Source organism: Panulirus ornatus, chromosome 9 (assembly GCF_036320965.1).
Source record: "Panulirus ornatus isolate Po-2019 chromosome 9, ASM3632096v1, whole genome shotgun sequence".
Lineage (NCBI taxonomy): Eukaryota > Metazoa > Arthropoda > Malacostraca > Decapoda > Palinuridae > Panulirus > Panulirus ornatus.
Genome location: NC_092232.1, coordinates 57193372 through 57203106, shown reverse-complemented (window position 1 = coordinate 57203106; position 9735 = coordinate 57193372). Strand labels below are relative to the sequence as shown.

The 9735-nt window shown below is 41.9% G+C and overlaps 1 non-coding gene across 1 annotated transcript; it reads right to left on the bottom strand.

Moving 5' to 3' along the window:
- Window positions 1-9375: 9375 nt before the first annotated feature.
- On the bottom strand, window positions 9376-9447 carry TRNAV-UAC (transfer RNA valine (anticodon UAC)). The gene has a single exon. It is a non-coding gene; the product is annotated as a tRNA-Val (tRNA).
- Window positions 9448-9735: the final 288 nt, after the last annotated feature.

Sequence of the window (9735 nt, the reverse complement as noted above, 5' to 3'; positions counted from 1 at the left end):
CTGATAAGAACATTAAAGAATCAGAATTTCATCTAAACACATTTTGATAGTGTATACCTACTATGTAAATTTTGAATTGATTTTGTGAGCTCTATAATTCTTGTAATGGAAAACTAGTCTTAATTTGTAATTGACTCCTAAAAAAAGAAAAGGATGAATGACTTAGATTTGATAAATCTTTCAAGAAACAATTCCCTTCATTTTTTGTCAATTCAGCCAATAGTTGTTTGTGTCAGTGTGTTTGTCCCTCAGTATAGCAAGTCAAGCATTACTCCACCGTACAACAACTACAACATGGCTTGTGTCAGTGTGTCTGTCCCTCAGTATAGCAAGTCAAGCATTACTCCACCGTACAACAACTACAACATGGCTTGTGTCAGTGTGTCTGTCCCTCAGTATAGCAAGTCAAGCATTACTCCACCGTACAACAACTACAACATGGCTTGTGTCAGTGTGTCTGTCCCTCAGTATAGCAAGTCAAGCATTACTCCACCGTACAACAACTACAACATGGCTTGTGTCAGTGTGTCTGTCCCTCAGTATAGCAAGTCAAGCATTACTCCACCGTACAACAACTACAACATGGCTTGTGTCAGTGTGTCTGTCCCTCAGTATAGCAAGTCAAGCATTACTCCACCGTACAACAACTACAAGGTCACAAATGAGGGGACAAATAACATATAGGTTGGGTCACGGAAAATGTCTAATGAGCTGAGGAAAAGGAAGGACATTACATACACTGGCTTTATCAGTGAATCATTTTGTGATGGTTGTGAAATATTGGTCATGTGTAGAAGATGGTCCTTGTACATGAATCATGCTATATATTAGTTTCACAATATGTTATAATGGTGTCTTTAGCTGGTGAACTAATATGTGATATATTAAATGTGATCTGTCTTGTTCTATACTTCTCTTCAGAAAAATCCTTGAAACTTATATCCGATTTTTCGCACATGCAGTCAAATTGTGTCTACGAGTTTGATAGATTTTCCTGATATTTGATATCTATAAGAGACATTGATTACTAAAAGCAATTTCACGATGGCAAAATCAGCCAACATTATCAACTGGTACGATGACGCAAGACGACTGCAGAAAGATTAACAGCGTATCGTTGTACAGTGTACAATGGCCAGTGATATTCACTGTAGGTATACGCAAAATGATACACCTTGTGCACATAGCAGGCAAATTAGAGGATCATCATAAGATTTAGAAATAGAACTATCAAGGAAGGAGAAAGACGTAGGTGTAATTATTAGTCGAGATGTAAAGCCAATACATAAACATCATGAGCAATGTGTACTGCTCCTCCTCCTCTGGCTTTTGATTCTTACTGTCACATTTTGATATATATAAATAATGGAAGGGCAAGTCACAGCCAAGACATATTCAGTTGCTCGTGGATTACTTGCCTTGCCGATGGTGACTTGTCACTCCAGGTGTAACTACTTACAGTTGGAGTCCGGTAACACCAGTAAAGTGACTGGGCTCAAAAGCGTGTTTTACACTTCAACTAACTAATTATATGATAAGGATAAGGAGAAAAAAATCGATTGTAAGGCTGGAATCAGGGTTGAAACATGCATAACTATAATGTTTAAGGAAACAAAGATGGTGAAATACCTTTACCCGGGATCAGTAGCACCTGTGGCAATGGACACACCTTTGTAATGCTTGATCACTTACAACTGATCAACTTTAATACGAAAGTTTTAAGTATCGCCCAACAGGGGAACTTTGTACAAATATTTACAGATAACATAATCTGTGTTAGACAGACGCCATATCTAGGAAATATCTTTACCTGGGATGTGTAACACTTGTGTGGATAGACACAACTTTGTAATGCATGATCCATTACACGAACTTCACTAACGAAGAGTTATATAACACATTGTCGAAGATCATTCAGGAAATATCTATACCTAATGAATATTAGGTACGTTGCATTTGTTTGAAGTAATCCTGAAAAATGATGCTGAGAGAAAAGGGACGTAATGGTAAATAATTTGTTAAAAGTCTAAAAACTTTGGTCTTAAAGTAGTCGTCTTGTGTTGGGTCATCTTTTAGACACCAAGAGGAGAACATAGTCTGTGTTTTGTAATCATTAATAGATATATATTCTCAACGCCTTTCATCACTTCTTCCAGACCTTAACGGATTTTGGCTTAAAGATCTTGGCTTTGTGACAGTTACATAATGCAGCACAATACATATTTATTATACAAAAATCATTTACCACAATACTCGTTATATTTCTTACCGGAACCTTTTAGCTTTCAGCAACATTGTAAGTACATAACACATTCATCTGCCTCATTTACATGCATATAGATATATCTACAAGTGTATACGTACATGTTTTACATTATTTATCTGAATTTAAAGTTTATTAAGATATCCGTCTGGACAATACATACTAAATATGGATACCACAAGATATGTACAGGTACTAAAAGATTATTCTGACTGCCACATACTCTGTAACTTGTGATGACTGGAACATATTTCAGTGTATCTGTAATGTGCACAATGTGCTTAACGACACAATTAAAGCAATATAAACCATAGGATTATATGAACATAAGAAATGAAGCATCAGACATAGCCCAACGGTGTTTACAACAAGATAATGTGTATCATTATAGCAGTGTAGCTGACGTCAGCACCAAGTCACGTGTTAAAAAAGATAATGTGTGATAGCAGGGTAATGGCTGTTATGGTGGTATGATATCTTATGGTCAGCAAGTGTTGGAGTACAATACAAGGTTGACCTTCATGATAGATGGAGGAGGAGGTATGTTAACAGTATTGAAGTAAACACACGACTTGCAATCACTGATTCTCAGATCCATATTACAAGTTTGTCATTATATAGTATGGGTTCATGTGTAATGGTTCATTGTATGTTAGAGAAGGTGAACACGTTTAGCCAGCCAGGAACTGACTTGTATTACCATCAGTACTTGGTGTAAGCAGCCGCCGTTGTTGTTATGACACCACCTAACCTGTCAGTCATGGATCAGTCAGGACTCCAGCGTGTCCAAGGTGGCCCCTCATATCTGGCCATCTTGGCTCACGTGAGCAGTACCCGTGCCCGGCTACGGCTCCTGGCGCCCACCTTCCCTGACAAGAGCAGTCCACACCCTCACTGTAGCTCCAGCCATGATATGCCAGGATGTGGCACCAACATAATGTGTGGACGAGTCTGGAACCAACTGTATACAACGTTGCTCGTGTGTATGTACGAGTTGTCTTGCACGAGGAGGTATGTGGTGTTGTCATGGGAGAATGAGCCTTCCTCAGCAGTAAGCAGGACCTCCTCCAACACCTCTATATACTTAATACTCCCCGTGAACTGTCCTGGACCAACACCTGCCAGCAACACCACCTGCCTCAAGCCATCCTTATAACCCGACACCAACTGTGCCACCTGCCTGGGTTCCAGCCACACGTACGTGCGGCTTCATATCTGGGATAATACATGATGATGATGATTCATGAGATACCTTAGATAAGCGTTATCATCCTGGTATGATGGGATGAGTTATCCCGGGATGTGTGGCACAAGATGACGTCTTACATTACCATCAATTGTCTACATAATGACTACACCAACCTGACCTAAGATACAGGGGCAAGAATCTGGTAGTGATAAAGAATTTATCATATCTTTAATTGATCACCTACGCCTACACCAGTGCGGTGGAAATGTCTAATACAGAGAGAGAGAGAGAGAGAGAGAGAGAGAGAGAGAGAGAGAGAGAGAGAGAGAGAGAGAGAGAGAGAGATGGTTGGTTCGGCGTCAAACTCTCACAGTAGACCAGGTTTTCCCAACATGTATGTAGCAGGCTTGTCTGTATACTGTGATACATACTCCATTACTGCTCTCCATGTTGGCCTCCGTGAGCTGTGACATCTCTGCTGGTGTAGGGCCATACAGACCACTGCTGGTGTAGGGCCATACAGACCACTGCTGGTGTAGGGCCATACAGACCACTGGTGTGGTGGTGTTGATCGTGTGTCATCATCATGATGTGCACAAGTCGTGGACGGACGGCTGCTGGCGGCACTGGTCAAGGGCTTATTGTGGATGATGATGGCTGTGTCCCGCGCAGGCAGGCCCACCCCACACTGATGCCAGGTGTCCTGGGCCACTGTATCATGGTGCTACCTTGTGCCGCCCACCCCACACTGATGCCAGGTGTCCTGGGCCACTGTATCATGGTGCTACCTTGTGCCGCCCGCCCCACACTGATGCCAGGTGTCCTGGGCCACTGTATCATGGTGCTACCTTGTGCCGCCCGCCCCACACTGATGCCAGGTGTCCTGGGCCACTGTATCATGGTGCTACCTTGTGCCGCCCGCCCCACACTGATGCCAGGTGTCCTGGGCCACTGTATCATGGTGCTACCTTGTGCCGCCCGCCCCACACTGATGCCAGGTGTCCTGGGCCACTGTATCATGGCGCTACCTTGTGCCGCCCACCCCACACTGATGCCAGGTGTCCTGGGCCACTGTATCATGGTGCTACCTTGTGCCGCCCACCCCACACTGATGCCAGGTGTCCTGGGCCACTGTATCATGGCGCTACCTTGTGCTGGGAAACTCCAACCTGCCTGCTGATCACACCATCGTTCACACGCACACTATGTACACTCTGATAATTCGGGCCGACCGTTAAATATCGACAACCAATATCGTTTACTCCTTGTTTGCTCTACGCTCAATACGGGGCACTGGGCATGGCGCCCACTGCTCATGAACTGGTGTCAACTCTCTATTATTGTTATGATTTATTGGGAAGGAGGGGCCGGGGGGGGGGGTAATCCTCATGAGCCAAAATCATTATCACTGACAAGAAAACAAATGTAGACATTACACAGTAAACATGCTTATTAAGCGTGAGAAAATAGCGTATCGTGTAAGGGATCAGCGTCACAAAATATACCACACTTGTACATGCACAATTCACTTGTTTTTCTTTATTTTTTCAAGGAAATAGTGAACGTATATGTTTGTAAATGTTGAACAGTTATTTGTGAAATCAAGGCCATAGCCACAAAGCAAAGGTAAGCGAAAACAGATGTTTACTTACGGGAAAAATTATCTGGTGATGTCAAGTGACATATGACCGAGAGGTTACAGTTGATGGCTACGCTCAGTATGGGGCCCGGCAGCGGGACGCAGCGTAGCGTCCGAAAACATTACGATGGCATTACTTAACAGTTTAATGTTCATAATCATGTTTTATTTTTCTTAGTATTATATTTTCTTCGTTATTTTCACTATTAGACATTTTTAGTTTTATAACTGAATATCAGACGTGATCAATCATGTAGTTTGTGCATGATTTGTGCATTGTGTTGCCAGAGCGGAGTTCGGACACATGGCAGTGCGAGATATCAGTTGTGGTTTATTGTTAACGACACACCTCAATAAACCGAGTCTAGTGTCTTATAGACCAGGCTGGTACAGCCGCCCGTTACACATCACAATATCATCATCATCATCATCATCATATAAGGCTGCAGCTCACCATCATTGGCCTGATATATCTGTATGTTGACCTTACGTGTCAACAACAACATTAAACAACTGGAGTTATGAAGAATGATTTGCATTTCCTATTTTTTGTGAGACACGAAACAAGTTTCATAAATCCCGTAGATTCTTACTGTGATAGGAAAATGTTCCCTCGTCTAATGGGACAAGAAAATGATACATGTTTCATTTTAGAGTTTAATGACATCTTCAACTTAAGACCATTCATGGTGGATTGCAGGTTTTCAATCATTTGAGTGAGCTTATGTTGATAATACCTGCAGAAAACTAGGAGTGAGTTCTGCTTGTAATGTCCAGGTCAATCCAATGGTCCATTATGGCAAGGTCAACACAATGTGGTCAAGTGACTCATTACTGGATTCACATCTAAGCTTCACCAGCTAAGCTTATCCCAAGCCTTTCTCTCGTGTCCAGCCTAACTCTCACCCATGACCCACCCACTCTCTCTCTCTCTCTCTCTCTCTCTCTCTCTCTCTCTCTCTCTCTCTCTCTCTCTCTCTCTCTCTCTCTCTCTCTCTCTCGTATCCAACTTAACCCTCAACCCAAGCTTCTTTCTCAAGACCAGCCTCTCTCTCATCTTAACAATATCGCTCTCATTCCAAGCTTTTCTCACGTCCAGCCTCGCTCTCATCACCAGCCTCTTTCATTCTTGTAAACTTTCACTTTCAGCCCAAATCTTGCTCCCGTCTCCAGCCTCTTTCACATCCTCTCCCGCATCCCACGTCTCTCTCCCGTGTCCACACTAATTCTCATCTCAAGTCTCTCTCTCCTGTCCTGCCTGACTCTCGTCCCAAGCCTCTCTCTCCTGTCCTGCCTGACTCTCGTCCCAAGCCTCTCTCTCCTGTCCTGCCTGACTCTCGTCCCAAGCCTCTCTCTCCTGTCCTGCCTGACTCTCGTCCCAAGCCTCTCTCTCTCGTGTCCAGCCTCTCTCACACAGTCTCCCTTCTCTCTCTCTCTCTCTCTCTCTCTCTCTCTCTCTCTCTCTCTCTCTCTCTCTCTCTCTCTCTCTCTCTCTCTCTCTCTCTCTCAACCCATCTCGTTTCCAGCATCTCCCATTCCAAGCCTCTCTCTCGTTCACTGCCTCCCTCTCCCTTGAAGGTTCTCTCTTTTCCCGCCTCTCTCATCCCAGGCCTCTCTCTCGTGTTCAACCTAACCTTCATCCCAAGCCTTCCTTTCCTTTTCATCCTCTCTTATACAAAGTTCATTCCTCTTCCACAGCCTTACTCTCTATCAAAGGTCTCTCGTGTCCAGCATCTCCCACCACAAGTCTCTCTCATGTTTAGCTTTCTCTCATCCCGTGGGAACATATCGTGTTTCATTTTCTTCGTGGACTCATAGTAATATATTTTCTTTTTTTTTTTCATACTATTCGCCATTTCCCGCATTAGCGAGGTAGCGTTAAGAACATAGGACTGGGCCTTTGAGGGAATATCCTCACCTGGCCCCCCTTCTCTGTTCCTTCTTTTGGAAAAAAAAAAGAAAAAAAAGAGAGAGGGGAGGATAGGGGATAGGGGAGAAAGAATACTTCCCACGTATTCCCTGCGTGTCGTAGAAGTAATATATATATATATATATATATATATATATATATATATATATATATATATATATATATATATATATATATATATGTATATATATACACATATATATATGCGAACTAAGAGGATATGAACGCGCACTTTCATAAAACATACAAACCTCGAACAGCCAGGATTGAACCCGGGACCCCTGTGCAACAGGCGGGAGCGTTACCGCTAGGCTATGATGGCCCCTGATAGGGAAATAACTATTCGAATACTATGTACTCGGATAAACTTTAAGGCTGGCCGGGGTGTACTGGTGATGCCTTTGACCTAAAATGTAAGTTCAAGCCCGTAGGCCGACCTTGGACATAGCTTGAATCCTTTTGTGTTCACTATAATCTTCTTTATTACATCTCCTCTCCTTAATCCCTTTATCTTCACTATGCAAGGCTTATTATAATCTTCACTACAACCTCATGTTCATATGACCTTATCTTGACTAAGCTGGTTTCAAGGAAGGCTTTATGTTTTACCCGCTCACACAAACAACGTACTTACACGGGGCCCCACGAGTGTAAAACTCCCTCCTAATACAGTGCAAATACATGATTACACACACCTACACACCACCACCACCACTAATAATACACAGAGAAATAGCCTTTTTGATTGGCTTTGGATCGGCCCTTGAACGTAGTTTGGAGGATTTGGGGGATCAGGTCAATAAGGTTAAGTTCACTACAACCTCATATTCCTTAACGTGTATCTTCACTACTAGCTTAGTTTCACTAAATATATCTTCGCTATACCCTATTTTTCACTACACCGTTATTTCTACCATGCCATCATCATTGCATTCCCTGATGTTCACTAAAAGTAGTTCTCATCTTCACTACATAATCATTTTGAATAAACTCTACTCTTTAATAACTCTTATCTCTACTACAATCGTATCTTCACTACATTCTTTTCTTCAGTACAACCTATCTTGACAATATCCTTATAATCACTATACTCTTCCTCACTACACTCTCATCTTAACATCATCCTTCTGTTTACCGAACTTAGTTCAAAGTCTGACTTGAACGTAGCTTTGGAAAGTTTGTGTTCCTCATTGTGTTACCACCTTATTATCATTGCAAAGGCAATTGTCACTACTCTCTAACTAAACCCTCATCTTCATTACACTCTCATCATTATCATTACTTCTTGATGTTCAATACAAAATTTCAACATATATATTTATCTTCACTACAGAATAATTTTCATTGCACCTTAATCTTCATTACTCCTTGTTTCAGCTACATCCGTATCTTCCATTCATTCTTATATCTTATATTAGTTACATCTTTACAATATCTTTATATCTTCTCTGTTCCGTCTTTTGAAAAATTGAGAATGAGAGTAAGGGATTTCCGGCCTTCTGCTCCCTCCCCTTTTAGTCGCCTTGTACGACACGCAGGGAATACGTGGCAAGTATACTTTCTTCCCTATCCCCAGGGATAACAGCATCTGGTGTTCCCAGACGGTCACCCATCCAAGTACTAACCAGACCCAACGTTGCTTAACTTCTCTGATCGGACGATATATATATATATATATATATATATATATATATATATATATATATATATATATATATATATATATATATATATAAGACTGAAAACAATGAATTTCCTAAAAAACAAAAATGGAAGCGCCGGGGTTTGAACCCGGGTCCTCTCGCATGCCAAGCGAGTGCTCTACCACTGAGCTACGCCCCCAAGGACATATTTTGCGACATAGTATTATATGAAGCACTGACATTATCGCGGCAAAATAGTGTTTGACCGACCGTTGCCGACTAGCCGGCAAAATAACCACAGGGTAAATCTCCATGTTGCTGTCGTGTTTTCCTCTCAATTTTCCACGAAGAAATGAGTTTTACTTTTTTATTGTCGTTGCAATAGACTGGAACTAAGCAATAGACTGGAACCAAGCTGACCTGGTATGAGGTCAGAGCCCTCATTATCATCCCTGCTAACTACCGGAAGCAGATTAAGTCGTTCCACAACCGATGTCCGGCCCATGTTAACTCTGATGTGCCCAGCAGTTGGAGGAGGATCGCCAGAAGCTTCTGGAAGATTTCAAGGACGTCTTGGTGGACCTGACCCTTTCAGATAAGGTCGAAAACCACAATTTATTGTGAAGATCTTCACTATAATGTTGGATGAACATACTGAATGTTGCACACATGTGATGCGGACAAAATGAAACAAGAAAAAGACCAAAATTATGTCTGGTGTGGGTCTCGAACCCACGACCTTGAGTGTGTAAGACTCACGCTCTACCACTGAGCTAACCAGACAATAGAAAACACGTCTGTTTCTTCAATTTGAATTAATGAAAATCTTTGCGAGGCAGCGTTTAGAAAAGAGAGATGTCTTTGACGAAATTTACTTGTTTGGCTCCTTCTTCTGTTCCTCATTATCGAAAGTAAACGTACTGAAGGATATATATATATATATATATATATATATATATATATATATATATATATATATATATATATATATATATATTATCCCTGGGGATAGGGGAGAAAGAATACTTCCCACGTATTCCCTGCGTGTCGTAGAAGGCGACTAAAAGGGAA